Raw genomic sequence first — 17,908 nt, 5'->3', positions numbered from 1 at the left:
AATAGACTTGATCCTTAATAAATACCAATTCCCTTCTTGAATTTCCACATCAATCTCAGGCCCTTCTCTCTGCTGGGAAGGGACCTGGCCCAGCAGACGCCTGCATCCTAACTGAAGAGCATCCTCTCCTGAATGTTTTCCAAACTGGGTGTGGAGCATTTTGCAAAGTGTGTCCCCTTGAGAAGTTCTGGGTTGAGGGAGGAGGGAGAGAAATTCTTTGATCAAACATTGAAAAGGACTGCATCCTCTATCTGCTCTTGAAGATTCTCATTAGTGGTTTATCAAAGACTTTGAAAAATCTCATTTCAAAGAATTTGTTTCGATCTTTTACCAGGTGTTTCTCAAACTAATTTGACCACAAATTTTTTTTGCATTAAACAAATTAACGTCTCATTACTGTGCTCCCCAGAAATGTCAGTTTAGGGATAGGAGCTGGGGAAGTTGGGTAGCAAAGGGAGAAAGTTGGTGTGACCAAAAAGATGTCACTAACCAGAAGAGATATGGGGGCAAAGTTCTTCTGCAAAGTTCTAGAAGGCTCTAGAGTCACGACTTGATAGGAGCATATTATTCCCTCGAGCAGAAAGGGAGAAGTGTGAGGAGGGAGAAGAGTGAAAGACGTCAAAAAGAAAGAGCAAGGGCGTTCATCTCCATGTCAGACGTGGACTGAGCAACCTCTGTGTGAGGGACGCAAACGTGAATAACACCGTCCCTTCATTAGGAGAAAAAGGGAAACGGACGAGAAGAAACCGAAAGAGAAGGGGTGTAGGAAAAGAAAGAGAATAGACTAGAAAGGGGAAGAAGACATATCTGAGAAAAACCTCGTGGAGGTGTGGATGGTACAGAGCCCCAGCTGCCCAGCCTCACTCAGGCTGCCTGCAGAGCCTGTCTTTAAGCACAAGGTGACAGCTTAGCGAATGAACTGACTATGTCCTCGCTTTCTAAGTGATTTCTGCCAAAAGATTAAAATTCTGTTTAGGGAAAAAAATGAACAATAAATAAATGTATTAGAAAAATTCCCTTATTAAAGAGGAAGCACTCATTCTTCTGCAAATATTTATTGAGCTCCTACTATGGACCAGCCATGTTCCAGGTACTGTGTGTGGGGCCCTCAGAAAATCTCTTACCCCTCCAACCTTATGGAAATGAGATTTAGTTGTCTTCTCGGTAATCATAGATTTTATAGTTTTTTTTGCATCTTGAAAAAAATCTGTAATGTTTTTACTACCTCAGGAAAAACACAGACACACTGATGACCTGTGTTTCACAATTAATGTAGCTGCTGTCGTTTACTATCACGCTTCGTATTCTGACACGTTTTGACAGGTGTAATGTGCTCCTACCTGAGCTCCTGGGACCTTATTAGCAGGACTGTTATAACTTGGGGCGCTGAGGGCTGCCATCTCCCCTTTCTTCTAAGGAGTAAGGGAGGCTGGTGGGCTGGAGATCAGCTGACGGGACATGTCGGGGGGAAGACCAGCAGGAGGCAATCATTCCTGCCTGAAATAGAAGAATCATTTAATAAATGACAGCCATTATTATTATTATTACTATTATCATTGTCATTCACAAAAGAAGTAATATATAGAGAGAAGGAACAAGTGTCAACAACAGACTCAGAAGGAAAGAGAAAGAGGAGATTTAAAAAGGAAAGTAAGGGGGCCGGCCCAGTGGCATAATGGTTAAGTTCACACTCTCTGCTTCTGCAGCCTAGGGTTCGCAGGTTAGGATCCCAGGTGCAGACCTAGCACCGGTCATCAAGCTACGCTGTGGCGGCGTCCCACATAAAATAGAGGCAGATTGGTACAGATGTTAGCTCAGGCAAATCTTCCTCAGCAAAAAGATAAAAAAAGGAAAGTAAGAAGTGACAAGAGAGAAAGGAGCAAAAAGCCACAAGAGCAAATGATTCCAAGATCCCCCTGCTCTGACTTCCCCCTCAAACCTCAGAAACGATTTTCCTCTCTCGCTTGAACATATTCCCTGGAGGACCCCACTGGCCTGTCTAATCTAGCACAGCCCAAATTAATTCATCCTCCTCTAATCTTCACTCTACTTTTCTCCAACACTTTGCATTTCTATCAATACCACCACCCAGCTGGGCCAGGGCGGACTTGATTCCTCTCGCTTTCTGCTCCTGAGCGTTGTTGAGTTTACCTTTCGTGTTGCTCTAAGGTTGGTATCCTCCCGGCCCTGACGTCACACTCTCGCCTAGATGCTCAATGACCCGCTGCCCAGGCCAACGCGACATCCAGCACTCGATGTCCTACTCCCACCTCCAGTACAGCTGACCGCGCGGTTTATCCACAGAGGACTATCCCAAGCAGCACTGAAGCACAGTGATGTGTCCCCATCACGAGAGCAAACCCTCCTTAACCAGAGGTAAGCGACCTTCCAGGATCTGCCCCCATATCCTATCTGACATGATCCCTACAGAGTTACTACTCCGTCTGTGCCTCCATCCCTCAGTATCTGCTGTACCCTCCACCTGCGATGCCCTTCTCTTCGCTGTACGTTGACATCCCAGGAATTCGCCAAGGCTTCCTCGTAGACACTTTCCTCTCCAGGAAGCCTTCCCCTGAAAGCACTCTTTACTTCCTGTGACCATCCACAGTGCTTATCTGTACTTCCTGCTTGTCGGTCATCATTTGTTATCTTTGCGGTATTTACAAACGTGTTTTATCATTTGTACTAGACCAGTGGTTCTCAAACAGAGGCGAGTTTGCCCCCAGGCGACATTGCCCAGGGAGCAATATCAGAAGATACTTTTGATTGTCACAATGGTGGGGGGTGGTACTGCTGGCATCTGGTGAGTAGAGGCCAGGGACCCTGCTCAACATCCTACAGCGCACAGAACAACCCCCACAACAAAGAAATGTCACTAGCGTGAGGCTGAGAAACCCGGGACTACACTGAGCTCCTGAAGGGACAGTTGCACGACCTACCGCTTTGCGTTTCCTGAGATCCCAGTTCAGTTCGCACACGGTCATTGCTAAGGAAAGCTCTGTTGACTTAATGAAACAATAAGAGCTTTGGAAGACAAGGCACACTCCTGAGGGATGACTCGCAGCCTTGTTTCACGGTGGTGTGTGGATCTGCGTGCACAGTATCCCGACTTCTCTGTGCAGGAGAAGCAGGCTTCGCACCGCCTGCAGGCCTGCGTTGCCCCCCTTGCAGAGAGTCCCACCGCCAGCCTCGGAGGGCCTCTGGGCATCGCTGTCAGCCTGCTGAGCCATGTTTTCAAAAAGTCTTTCAAAATACACTGTTTGTTCTTCTATCAAACATAGGAAATGATGCTGCATTTTCTTGTAGCATTTCAGCACTCTAGGCTTCTGTCTTGACCTGGGTGAGTGAGATGATTTTCAGCGCACCAAGGCCCTCACCCCCTGAGAAGTCAGCCTCCCATCTCAGCAAGCCCTGCGGCAGAGCCGCCCGCAAAGACTCAGGCAGTGGAGACTGTCAAAGAATAGGCTTCTGAGGCTGCCATTAACTCATGCATTGTTTAAACAATGTTCATATTTTTTAAAACCCCTGCTCAGTTTTCTCCTAATTTCCATCCATTAGCGTTTAAGCGTGATTCTTTTTTTTTGAGGAAGATTAGCCCTGAGATAACTACTGCCAGTCCTCCTCTTTTTGCTGAGGAAGACTGGCCCTGAGCTAACATCCGTGCCCATCTTCCTCTACTTTATATGTGGGACGCCTACCACAGCATGGCTTGCCAAGCGGTGTCATGTCCGCACCCAGGATTCAAACCAGCAAACCCCATGCCACTGAAGTGGAACACGCGCACTTAACCGCTGCGCCACCAGGCCAGACCCTAAGCGTGCTTCTTTTTAATATGCTCTCAGAAATAGAGACCCACTCAAGGCGCTATGAAACAAATAACAGTAACAGTCACAATGAAATCCTCCTGGTTTCTAGGGCAGTTTTTACCACCTGCTTTCCATCTATGAAGGTAACAACGTGTCCCCCCAGGTGGGCATGGAAGGGTCTCCAGGCTCTTTCTCCGTCCTTCTCTTCTCTGCTCTTAGGCACCTTCTTCATGGTGGGAGCAGGAAAAACAAAGAGACATTCAGCAGTGGTTTTTGCAAAATCCCGGTTTTAAGTAGTGGTCGATTTTAGGGATTATCTAACTTCTTACCAATTAACATAAAAAATTGCCACTTTTTTGTAATTGGGGTTAAACCCAATTATCTTATGGATAAATCTGAATTTGTTAAATAGTTCTTTAATTCTCAAATCTCACTTCTCTCCTATCAAATCACTTCCCAGGTATTTCTTGTATTTCATTGGAAGCGAAAATTTTTAAATAGCTGTTTCCAGTATAGAATGTCATTTTTAAAAAATTTTAATTTATTTTTTTATTGCAGTAACATTGGATTATAACATTATATAACTTTCAGGTGTACATCATAATATATTTCGAATTCTGTGTAGATTACACCATGTCACCACCCAAAGACTAATTACCATCCACAGACTGTCTTCCTGAGAAGCAAAATACACAGTGATCCTATGAGACAGGGGTCCCAGCCAACTTTAATGAAATCTCAAAGAATGGCTGGTTTCTGGATCACCCGTTCATTCAGTTAACATTTATCGAGCGCCGTCTATGCACCAAGATGTCTTATAGGCACTGGTGTTACAGTGTTGAACAGGCTGGCTTCCTGCTCTTGACTTTACTTTTTAGGTGGAGACAGAGCAAAAGCAGAAGCGGGAGAGGGGGACAGACCATAAACAAGTAAAGAAAAAAATGAATAAGATCATTTCAGATAGTGGAAAACACTATAAAAAATTTTTTCAGGGTATGTGCTGTGAGTCCTTCAGGACAGAGTGGGGGAAGGGTAGCTGCTAATTTAAATCAGCAGACCAGGGAAGGCTTCACTGAGGAGGTGCCAGTTGACCTAGGACCTAAAGGACAGGCAGGAGCCAGCCATGCGGAAACCCTGGGCATTCACTCCAAGCACAGGGATGGCAAGCAGAGAGGCCATAAGCAGGAAGCAAGACCAATGGGACAGACTCCAGTGGGATGGGGAGAGAGCTTGCCTAGAATTCCTAGGGCTCCTGTAACAAAGTACTGTGGTACCTGATGGCTTAAGATAACAGAAATTTACTGTCTGTCAGTTCTGGAGGCCAGAAATACAAACTCAAGGTGTCAGCAGGGTCGCTTCCACGTGAGACTGTGAGGGACGCTGTGCCAGGCTCTCCCAGCTCCTAGTGGTTTGCCGGTGATCTTTGGTGCCTGTAGATTCACCACTCAAACCTCCACCCTCACTCAGCATTGTCCCGTGTCTCCTCACGTTAGTCCCCTTGGTCACTGGAGTAGGACTCACCCTTTTGACCCCGTTTAACTTCACTACCCCTGGAGAGATTATCCAGAAATAAGATGGCGTTCTGAGGTCCTGGGGGTCAGGACTTGAGCGGATCTTTTGCGGGAGACACCATTCAGCCCACAACAGTAGGACACAGAAAGGAGGTTGGGTTTCATTCTAAGTGTCGCGTGCAATGCCTGGCACAGTGCCTGGCAGGTGGCCAACAATAAATGTCATCAAGCTCATTAATGAGGCAGAGAATTTCTTTAGAATGCAAGAAGTTCACAGCATGGTCATTTAAAAAGTGAAAGCAGATTGTGTCACCGAGCCGGCTGAAACCCCTCCAGTGCTCCCCACACCTTCACAATCTGGGAAATTCCAAGTCTTTACGAGGCCTACAAACCTCATAGCGTGGGAGCCCTCTGCGGTCTCAGACCTCATCTCCCACCAGAGCCGCCCCCGCCTGCTCTTCCCACGCTGTTCACGTGGACTCCGGGCTTGTCCTCACGCACCTCCAGCACGCAGCATGCCCCCACCTTGGAGCCTCTTCGTGTCTGTTACTTTTGCCTGGAACGCCTGACCTCTAATGTCAGACAGCCCTCCCCTCGAAGACCTCCCCAGCCCCTGCCTTCTCCAAGCCCGCTCTAAAACAACGTCCCCGTCACCTTCTTTCTCCTACCTGAACCTCTCCTCATAGCTCTTCTAACTACTTACACTTCTTACACACGCACACGCACACACATCTCTTCTCTCCACCAGAGTGTCGGCTCCACGAGGACACGGGAAGGCATGTTCGCTACTAGAGCCACTGCCCCTAGAACGTGCCTGACCTGACGCCTACCCAATGCTCAGTTTATGCTTGTTGAATAGACGAATCCAGGTGACAAATGATGAAACCAGGACCAATGAAGTGGTGTCCCTACCCTCATTCAAGGACAGTCTTTTCTCTATTTTTGTGTCTGCAATCCATGAATTTCCACTTTCTCATTGTGGAGCACTCAGAGATGCTTATTTAAAGGACAGATTTTTATCTGGGGGGCATAGAGTTAACAGTTCTGTTTCGGCCTTATTTTGTATTCTTCACCTAACTTGCTGTTGCATAAACCTGGGTGACACGGGGAGGGGGGAGGAGAGGCCTGTGAAACGCACCCCGGGAGCCTGCAGCTGCCCTGCTGTCTGGCCTGCAGGGGCGGAGGGGGCTCCCAGCTCCACGAGAGCAGCAAGTCAAATGATCGCTAGGAATCTAAAAGGTTTCCTCTAAAGAGCAGAAGTAGATTAGTAACCAAACAGGAAACAGAAATATTTATTGCACTACAAATTGTGACTTCAGATACACTCTGAACCAGACAGGAAAATTAATCAAATTTCTTTAGAATCCCATCTCCTTTCGTGGCTTTGTTTTATAATCCACAAAGATTATGACACAAGTTGATCATGTACTTTATGAAACCGATTTAAAAACAAATGTCTTTGGACTATTTCCAAAATTCAAACTAGTCTTCAATAGAAGAAAATCTACCACTACTGACAATATTCAAAAGAATGTGCTGGAAGTTCTTAAATTAATTCCAAAGAGACAGTCCAAAAATATTTGAGAAGAGGCGTCATCACTGAAATAAATGAGTAGCTTCCCAACGTGACCACGCAATTAAATGCACAAACTTCGCTGAGATAATTTTAAATTCAGACACACCTTATAACAAACTTACCCATGTTTAGTTTGTGGAACATTAATTTTTCCAGTATCCATATCAGTTAATTAAAAAATGGTTCATTACAACTTTTACAAATTATTTATGAGAGAACTACACATTTTCCAGGAAAAAAAAAGATCACCTAATCTGGAAACGCATGGTACAGATCAAACATTTTAAACTATGCAAACAGTTATGAAAATTACTTTAATATTCTATAACTCTATTAATTTCCTTTAGGTTCTTACTTTAAAAAGAGGTCTTCCTTAAAAGGGTAATTATTCAAAAGATTTTCTTGATTAAATGCCATAATAAGTAATAAAACTGTTAAGAAGAAGGATGCAAGGGGAGGGGAAAACAAAAAATTTGTGACAAAGGTTTCCCAATTCAGACAACACCCCAGTAATTTCAAGTAATATTCACTACAAAAATGTTAATAAATTGGGGCGGGCCCAGTGGCGTACTCCTAAATTTCGTCGTGCACTCTGCTTCAGCGGCCCAGGGTTCGCAGGTTCAGATCCTGGGTGCAGACCTAGAACCACTCATCAAGCCATGCTGTGGCAGCATCCTGCATAAAATAGAGGAAGATGGACACAGATGTTAGCTCAGTGACAATCTTCCTTGGGCAAAAAGAGGAGGATTGGCAACAGATGTCAGCTTAGGGCCAAACTTCCTCCCAAAAATAAATAAATAAATAAAATTGTTGTTTTATTTGTAATTTGAAGTTAGTGACCAGTTCACCTGGATTGGCCAATTCCTTCAAGCTAACTCTGATATTTTTTCACATGGCAACTTCAAATAATTTACCAGCTAATTTAGTCAAAAGAAGTAAATTGGTAATGTACACGAGCTCATTCACTGTAATCTCAGAAAAAGTCACAAGGGTCTGTTATAAGTCATAGCACCTGGGAGAGTGATGGAGAGAGGCTGGCTAAGAACGCACTCTACATGGTCCATGAGCTCCTTCATCTCTTTACTAAGGCTTGTTTGGACCTCATTCTAGGAAACTAAGGTTTCTCGTGATGCACCGGTAAATGCCCTGCGGCGTGTTTCAAGGAAAAGGCAATGGTTAGTAATAGCGGGAGAGCTCCACGCCGAGGTCAAAGGCACTTGGGTGGAGGCGAAACACAGAGGTTTCTACCTACTGGAGAACAAATCAGGGGCCCCATTCTGGTTACAAGGAAATAGAGAAAGCTGCTCATTCTGAGTCATTTCAGAGAAGTGAATTGCCCCAGAAACCTACAGCTAGTTACAGAACTCGGTCTGGGAATGAAACCTCCCCCGGGGAAAATGGAAACACAAAAGCTTACCGACATTCCCCAGAAGCTCCCCCGGCTTCTCGTCCTGCCTGAGGCGTTTCTGGTGGAAACAGCCCTGGGGACAGAGCCTTGTTTTGACTATTACCCTTGTGCTTTTAGAACATTGAGAAAAATACTGACTTCTTCTACTTCTTCCACTCCTGCCTGCTTTTCAAGGAAAATTTATTTTTGAAATATTTTATGTATCTCCTGATTAGCTAAATTATTTAATTTTGCTAATCTAAAAGTTATTTAAATTATTGATTCACTATTCCAGCAATTTTAAAATTTCATAGCTGGATTTACTTATTAATCGTTTATACCACGTGCAAATTTGTTGAGCTGTGATGAAAAGACGGACAAGCTCCTGAGTCTTATGAAGCTGCTTTTGTTTTAGGGGAGGGGAGGTTACCAAAATGGATCAATAAACAAATGAGAAGAATAGCAGATGGTGCTAAGGTTACCGAGAGTCAAATGGGGCAGAACGATGGAGCGGGACAGGTGGCTATCCTGGATTGACCGGTCAGGGAAGTCCCCTCTGAAGAGGCAGCAGTTGGACCGAGGTTGAATGACAAGAAGGAGCCAGCCGTGCAAAGAGCAGGAGAAAAAAACCATTTCAGGCAGAGGAACAGCCTTTGCATTGACTGTTTTCCTGACAGTCCTGTCCACCTGAACCCTGGGAGGGTGACTTTATTCGGAAACAGGGTCTTTGCAGATACGATCAAGTAAAGATGGGGCCATACTGGATTAGGGTGGGCCCTAATCCAACAACTGCTGTCCTTAGAAGGAGAAAGAAATCTGGACACAGAGACACAGAGGGTGGAAGCCATCTGAAGACAGAAGCTAAGACATGAGTGATGCAGCCACAAGCCAAGAAGCAGCGCCAAGGATTGCCAGCAGCCACCAGAAGCTAGGAAGATGCGAGGAAGGACCCTTCCCTGGAGCCTTCAGAGGGAGCGTGGCTCTGCTCACACCTTGATTTGGGACCTCTGGCCTCCAGCACTGTGAGAGGATAGACTTCTGTTGTTTTAAACAACCCAGTTTGAGGTGATGTGTTACAGCAGCCCCGGGAACCTAACCCTCCCCCGCCACGCAGGGAGTAGAGAATGAGATCTCTGGCAGTTCCCATGGGAAAGAGAAGCGTCTCTGCAGAAGCCTCAGCAACTTTTCCTCACGTTTCCTAAGCCTGTGACTGAACCAGTCATGGCATCTGGCCCCACCTGGAGCTAAGAGAAGCTTTCTCGTGTTTAAACTACCAGGCAAAATGGTGGAGAAGGGATCCCTCCCAATAACACCAGGGAACTGTTGTCAGGAAAAGAGGGACATAAGTGCTGGGAAAGCAACCAAGTCTGCTACTGATAGCAGGTTGGGTGATTTGGGCTGGAAGTTACAGAAAAACGGACTCTAACCAGCAGCAACAGTAGGGAAATGTACTGTCCCACACAGGAGGACATCCAGAGGCAGATCAGGCTCCAGGCACAGCACAAACAGGCCTCCAGCTCTGCATCTCCCCCATTCTCCAGACTCAGCCTTCCTCTACACGCCAGCCTCGTCTTCATGTCAGAGTCCCTCATGATCTCAAAATGGCTGCCAGAAGCAACCAGGGCAACCAACATCCTTTTCAGGTAGAGTAGGAGACAATGCAAATCTCATTCCCAGTTATGAAAAAAAGAGCTTTCCTTTTAGACTGATGGGACCCATTTAGGTCACATGTCTACCTCTAGAGCAATATCAGTTGCTGGGGAAATGGCATCCACTGCCTGGTTTAGCAAGCCTAGTTCCCTGAACAAATCCTGGGGAGGAGAGGGAAGAGAGGACAGGATCTCCGGGGCTGGCTCAGCATCCGACTAACCAGCCTTCTCCCTCGGAGCTGAAGATGGAGTTTGCTTCCCGGAGACACCTGTGCTGCTCGGAGGAGGGTTTCTGAAAACTGCATAAAGAAGGGTGAATGGATGCTGGTTACACCACCAGTGCTGTCCACCGCCTCATCCTTCCAAGAGCGCCCTGGACCCACCTCCATCACGCAGCCTCCCAGATTACTTTAACCAGCAGTAAACTCTCTCCCTCTGAATTCCTTCAACACTTATTTCTCACACTCACATTTCACTTTTACCTTACATCTTAATAATATTTTTATGTATGTTTTTCTAATCTCCTGGTCCAGATCCTTAAAGTCAGAGTATGTGTTACCCTACTTTGGATATCGCCGTATACTTAGTACGTCACCCAGCCCAGAATATTTTATGCTCCATAAAAATCTGTTGCTTAATTGAGTGACTTCTAACACAAGCAAAAAGAACCAGGCAGCCCTTAGACTTAGCGACAGAGACGAAGCTCCAGCTTACTAATTCAGTTCTTCCTTCTTCCCCACAGGAAGCTCCCCTCCTTCATTATCTCCCAGGCGTCTTTCAGGCAGACGTGTTGGTGATTCTCAGCCTTTGACTTCATCTGGACTTACTAAAATGGTTAGATTTTGAACGTCATTACAAGAGTGAGAAGCACTGATAATACCTGGCTTGGTTAACATTTTGAGTCAGAATCCGGACAAGGTACAGAAGGTAAAGTGCTCATACAAGTTTCATGATGGAAGCTGAACATGATAAAGGAAGGAAGAGCTCTTCCATCGTGCAAAGATGTTTCTGTCACTTTTTCCATTTTTATAACGTAAATCACAATTGTGCTCATCCATTCAAACCACAGATTTTCCAGCATTCTGGGTCTAATCTAGTAGTCATACCTGACTCCATTGCTCAGCACTGTGTCATTAAACTTCTGCTATCTTTGAAGGTGATTATGTCACGGTCAGTAGCAGAATTCTTTTAGTGATTTCTTATCTAAACTCTGAGTGAGCTAGCATGGATTTTGATCGTTAATTCATTAAGAGGATTGTGACTGCTTTGAAGATGTTTGAGGCTAACCGAAATTTTCTCTACAAATGAATTTTAGTATTTCTAATGGTTATTACTGTTACTATTAATGAATAATGTAATGTCCTGGTCTAGGTACATACACAAAAGTAGTAAAAGCAGTCAATATCGTGTCTCAAGGAGAATTCAGCTTTTAAAGAATGAAAGTAAATAATTAAATCCTTATTAAAAAATAGAAAGAGTTGAGAGTAGAAACTTCTAGACAAAATCACCTTGTTTTCCCGCCAAGGGCGAAATGGGAGCAAGAAAATTTGATACACACTCTCCGGCAACCTTCCTCTGGGTCAGTGGAGAGAACACGCCTGCCCTGAGAGCCGAACAGGCATGGCCACCCATCTGCCACCTTGACAGGCTCTGATCGCATCTTAGGGAAGAATGTGAACCAGGGAGGAGTCTGGCTCTAAGAGTGATGCAAATCTCCGGGGACATTGATGCCACGGGCCATGGTCAGGTCACTAGACAGAGTAAGGAAAAACACTGCCGCGGGCTCAACACTCAGATGCTCGCGGTAAGCATTCCAGGCCGTCCCTCCCTCTGGCTTCCTCTTGGGTATGGATCTGATTCTTCTGTAGATGAGCTTTAGGAACTATCAAGGGTGGCAGGAAAGACAGGGGAGAAAGGGCATTTCAAAGACAAGAGAATAAAAAGGGTCTTGATTTGGCTCGATGGAAAGTGTTTCCAAGGCATAAAAAAAAAAGATTCCCAATTTCCTAGAGAGAAAGCTGATTTGGGACTGAGGACGAGGGCACTGGCGGGTTACATACACAAAGGCCCTCCGACCCCGGCAGGCACTGGGAAGCGATTGAATGCAGTGGCTGAGGGAGCCATCAGCCTATCTGAGGCCAATACTAGCTCCACTCCTGACTGTGTGACCTTGAGAAGGTCCCTAACTTTTCCAGACTTTAATTTTCTTATCTGTAAAACGACAGTGATAACACTCCCTACTCCACAGGGTGGTGGTTAAGATTAAATGATCTAATCCACGTGAAGCAGCCAGCAACGGGTCTGGAACACATTAAACATTCCACGAATGTGAGCTGCCACTGCAGTTATGAGGAGGCAGCCAGCGTGCTTGGGGCCCACGCTTGGTCCTCTCGCCCCCAGCCGTCAGCCCACCGTGCAATTATCTGCAGACAGAAGACGCTGCTTCATTCATTTCTCACCTCCTGGCTGTCATTTTGCTTCTAGAATGGTTTATGTCAAAAGAGATGAAAATAATAATGTATCTATTTACATAACATTATCCTTATTTTCTTTCTTCCCGCAGAAATGCTCTGGTATTATCAAATTAGTTGCATTTTGGAGATGACATCCACTAGAACTAATCACACTGAACAATTTCTGTTCCTTGATATTACCCTGGCTTCGCATCCATTAATGTAAGAGCTGCACGACTTGGAAGGAGGCGGAGAACACTGACTGCAGACTTTTGGCCCTCGGTGACTGCAATGGCAATTGTTTACTGAATACTAATATTCAATAGTGTTATGTGGTTTAGCTCTCTAACGCTGACACTCATGCACTGCGGAGAATCATAAGTCTGCAGGGAGGAGAGCCATTCCTGCTCAGTCCAAACTCTAGTTCTTTTATTCCAGTTGTCTGCATGTGCTTTATCAGGCTGCTGTCTCTCACACCAAATTCCTGAAGATGCAGAGTGAAAGATAGCCATTTACATCTGACCTCTGGGTACCACACTTGTATCTGAACATCGCGTCATCCTCTAAGAGTGGAGTGCTGCTTGAAACTGCCGCTATGTCTGACACATACATCTGACGTGTCCATTGAGGCGTCCTTTGCATTGGAGATGTCACTGACACTGTTCTTTCTCTTGCATACAAGTGTGCCTGAAAAGGCAGGTGTAAAACCAAATGCCCTTGCCTCGTCCCCTTCTCTCTAGGCTGCGTCTCGCTAATTCTAACAATGTCTGCATGACAAATAAACACTTCATCATTTACAGACTTTTCATAAATGATAGAAAACAGCTAAACATTTGGTATTATTTCAGACTAAGGTCTCAGATGTTTGGCCCAGAACACATCTTTAGATCTCTCTTCTTATCTGAAGGTCTCAGTGGATTCCGAGTAGAGCCTGTATTTATACATACCAGTCAAATGGCAGAAAAATTGGTTAAACACAAGACCACCAAATTGTGGTGCCCTTAAAGAGTCATTATATTCTGTCGAGAAAAAATTGTTTTCAAGTTTTTTAAACCAATTGCTGATTACCACTGCTCAGGATTCTTTCTCTCTTTTTTAAACACTTTCCTGCTTTCTTTCTTTCTTTCTTTCTTCTGAGTGTAAATATGATGTATGCTCATTACAAGAATTCAAACAGTGCAGAAGTCACAAATAAGCTCGCAGAAATCTCGTGAAGCCTCACTCCCTGACGACAGCCACGGTTTACACGTGGCTGAACATCCCACACGAGCTCTCTCCTTGACTACGTCCATGTGGATGTAACTCTACATAGTGTCCTGGAGCCTGGCTTTTCCAGTCAGCAATGCATTTGGCTGTTTTCTCGTGCCAGTAAATAGAGCTCTGACCCGTGGTTCTCATTCTGTCCTCCTTCCCTTCCAGATAGGAGTACGATGCGCAGTGGAATGACGTGGAACCTGGGGAAGGGTGGAGGGACACTGATGTCCTCCTGCATAGTTCACGTGATGGACAGCCACCGGACTGAGAGGCCATAAGCTTCTTGCCTTATCCCTTCTTGACTGATGTTTGTTTCCAATATTTCCCAACTATAAACTTGTTGGGTCCTCTCCCACCCTTCTTTATTTTTTGAACCTCCTTGTAGATAGTGCTTTATCGTAAGCCCGATGCTTGTCTATGGTCTGAAATATCTTACAGTTGAGAAAGCAAATTCCGACCATGCTGGTTCTGTTGAATTTTGAAAGCTTTGTTGTATACTTTTGATTTATTAAAAAAAAAAAGTGAGTCTACCGTTTCTTGATAACATGTAAAGCTACCTATATGAAATGAAATCTTCATTAGAATATGAAGAATTGTTTTTAAATGGCTTTCCTATTTAGCAAACAATTCAAGATTTACTTATAAATAGAAAAGTGTTAGCTTCTGTGCCAGTTTTTCTCTGGTGATTCTGACAAATTACACAAGAATATGAAGCTATCCCGGTAGACAGGCTCCTCGTCACATGGCAGCGAGCTCAGCTGTGTGCATGCACCTCATCACCCACCACTGCAGTACAGTCCTCGGAAGGACATACTGGAATAGCGTGAGAAGTTTTCCTAAGTTATAGGACCAACCTGACCAGTTAGATAAAAATCCATTTCCAGAAAGTGAGACAAAGAGACCAATTCAAATATTACCATGTCAACTTCTTATGTTTAGGAAGATTCATTGTTTTGGAAAATGCTCTGCAAGCACATTCAATCACTCGTTCATTTATTCAACCAGGAGGCTGTGATGGGCATAACGTTGTCCCACAGGTCCTGCGCAATTCCTGGTCCCAGTACACAGTGATGGCAGAGGCTGGGCAAGTCTGTGTGTTTAGGCCTTTGCTGGTATCTTGACCTGCAGTTGAGCCAAATGCATTCCCCTTTCACAGCCCAGCTGCCTTCCAGGTGAGCCTGGAAGCTGAGCGGCAGCTCTACATGCACCTGACAGGCAGAGAGGAGCCCTGGGTCTGACCCTGTGTGACGCTGAGGAACCAGGTGTGCCACAGAGTCCCACACTCCCATCCACAGTGAGAGTTATCTATGAATCTCACAGAGTTTTTGTGGAGGCTAAATGATGTGCATGAAAGAATCTGGCACATAGTAGGCCTTTAAAAAGCATTGCGTGGACCTACTGTATACAGTGTCAAAGCAGGAAAAAATCCTTTCTGCTTGCTGCCCTTCATGGCTCAGGCCAAAAAAAGAAAAACCAGAAACAGTTAAGTAAATCCTTCCAGATCTGTGTAACTCTCAACCACCAGAGAATTAAAAATTAGTTCTTTTCTTAAAAACCAGGTTCCCCCTTTTCTCTTCTCAACATATTGAAAAATAATATGTAGAAAAACAAAAGCCAGGCGCCTTCACTTGACACCTGCACGGTGGTGGCTAACGTTCAGCTCCTGGTTCTTGTCTCCGCCCTGGTTCTGAGTCAGGTTCCACAGGTCTGCGTATAGAGCTTGCTGGTCCCTTATTCAAAGGGAGAGTCTCAAAGATCCGCAGAAGAGAGACGGCGGCCGGAGACTACATTTCATCTTGTGTCCACTGATAACCATTTCACCTAGTGGGGAGAGGCTGCGGCTGCCTCCATCAGAAACAGGTATGGAAGCTGCTGAGAACAGTGACAAATCAGCTAACGACGGTGTCACAGTGTCCCCCTCGTTCCACAGGGGATGGGAGGAGCAACAGCAGTTTATGCTGCCTGGGAGTCCTCTTATTATCTACCCACTGAAGACCCCCCAATAACTTCCTCTTTCTCCAGGTGTTTCTGACTTTTTAAGAGTTTTTCAATTTCTCCCATTTCTAGCTAAGTCCTTTCCTAATCTCGCCCCTCTCCTTCCAGCATAACACATTGAAAAGAGAAATTCTTTTCTTCTTTAGAATCACACGATCTTAAAGAAGGAAAGATCTCTATGATCATTTCCTCCAACCGTCTCATTCCTCAGAGGAGGGAAGAGCGTCTGGACCAGCATCAAAGTCAGGTGCTGGGAGTCCAGGCCAACGCTTTTCCAGTTTGCCACGTCTATGAAGGAAACGTTCGTTACCCATAGTTGGTTTTTTAATTGGGTGAGTGCGCTATTTTCTGTTTCTCTAGGGAAGAAAAGGAAAGAGCGAAGAGCTCCTCCACCACCTGGGGTCTGCGATGCCTGGTCTGGGACAGCAGTCAGGTCACCCAGCAGCTGAACCCTTTTATTGATGGTGGTCTCTCCATCCGATTAAAGAGTGGGGAAACCCAATCAAGGGGCAGATTGTCCTGGGTACCGCTTTCCCTGTCTCACCCCACAGAGTCAAAACCTACCATCTTCACTTCTGTTTGTGATTCCTGCCTTCTAGGGACTAGCGATGGGAGGACACGGGGCAAGAAGTCTCCAGTGCATCCTTTTGACAGCCAGCATCTCCGTCCAATATGTTCTCGTCATAGGACATTAGAAGTTATTTTATTTGAATTCTCATGCCAGTTTTTTTTGCCTCTATTGGAGAATTGTATATTTAAGAAAGGCATTATTTTAAAATCATGGTTTTCATTAGAAATTATCATTTATTTTTTCCTGTATTTACTTTTTTGGTAGTAAATTGTGACATTTTTCTATTCTTATCATAGCAAGACAAATTCACGTTGGGAAGATAAATGTCACATTTTAATGAAAACCAGCTCCCAGTGTGGATGGGCATAGTGATCCTAAAAGGGGAACAGACAGGCGTACACTTTGACATTTCTTATTCTTCTTAGCCACTGCTTAAGATTTACCTTTATTTTTTAATATTGGAGAAATCCCCCTGTAAATCCCGTCAGGAAGATGAGCTTAATACCTTGGGAGTTCCTTGATCCTCACCAACTAAATCCAGAAAAAACTTCCTGACACAAGAAAAATCTGCAGTTAAATGGGGAATGAAATAAAGCAAATGAGAATGGGAACGTGGAGCGTTTTGTTCATCAAATCAGAAGTGGCCAAGCAAGCCGGGCATGTGACGTGGGAGAGCCACGTCTTGCCTGAGGTTGGGGCAAAGAGTGGTGAGCCCCAGGTAAGCCACGGGGCTGCCCAGGCTCCCGGGACTGTCATCTCTGTGCCATGGGGCATGTAAAGGTGAGCCCCATAGCTAAAGCAGCCTTGTTACACATAAACTCACAGAGTGCTCAGTGGACATTTATCGTGTCTTGGCTGCCCAGCACCTGAACTTCCTTCCCAGGTCTGGGGAGTTTCTTACACTGCGAGTCATGGTGGGAGGCAGGGCCCGCCTTCCACTCCAGATGCAAAGAGGAGCTGACACAAGCTTTTCCCACTCTCCAAGGAGCACCTGGTCGGCCAAGCCCGGGGAGCACAGATGCTGCTCCCACTCTGGTCCTGGAGACGGGAGCAATGACTGCAATAGGAACTCATTCAGCTGCAGGGACTCCAATACCCAGTGTCCCCAGCAACGGGGAAGCGAGGGCGCACTGGTACTGGTGGCAGTGATGTTACCAGAGACCCAGCCACTGGCTGGCAGCAGCATCCTCCCCAGGCTCATACTGTGCGGGGCTCTCCGGGCCTCACCTCTCTCCTAGTTTTTGCTAATTTCCCAGTCTGATGCTCTCGAAGGCGCTGCTCGAAGTGTGGTCTGGGAACCTGTTGGGAATGCAGAATCTGGGCCTCCCCTCAGACCTGCTGGGGCCTTGCACACAGTAGGGCCTTAGTGAACATTTCTTGAATGTATCCACACTTAAAAATATGTTGAAATTTGATCTTGCTGAAGCTATCTGAAATATATTTCTTTAAAACATATGTATGTGAACAGGCCTTAACCCGATGCACTCTTGAAAACACACTAAATGTGGTATATAATGAATTGTATTTTAAATTCATTTCATTGATATTTAAGGGACTCTCATAGTCACTCCTTGTGTAAATTCATTTTGCCTTTCAAAGTGGGATAATCACCCTTTCGTGACCTGTGTTGTTGATTTGTATTCTTTAAAGCAGGGCACACCTGCAGGAAAGATTCCTGTCATCAAACGGGTTGTCATTGAGATGGC

Source organism: Equus przewalskii, chromosome 5 (assembly GCF_037783145.1).
Source record: "Equus przewalskii isolate Varuska chromosome 5, EquPr2, whole genome shotgun sequence".
NCBI lineage: Eukaryota > Metazoa > Chordata > Mammalia > Perissodactyla > Equidae > Equus > Equus przewalskii.
Note: the sequence above shows the minus strand (reverse complement) of the source record.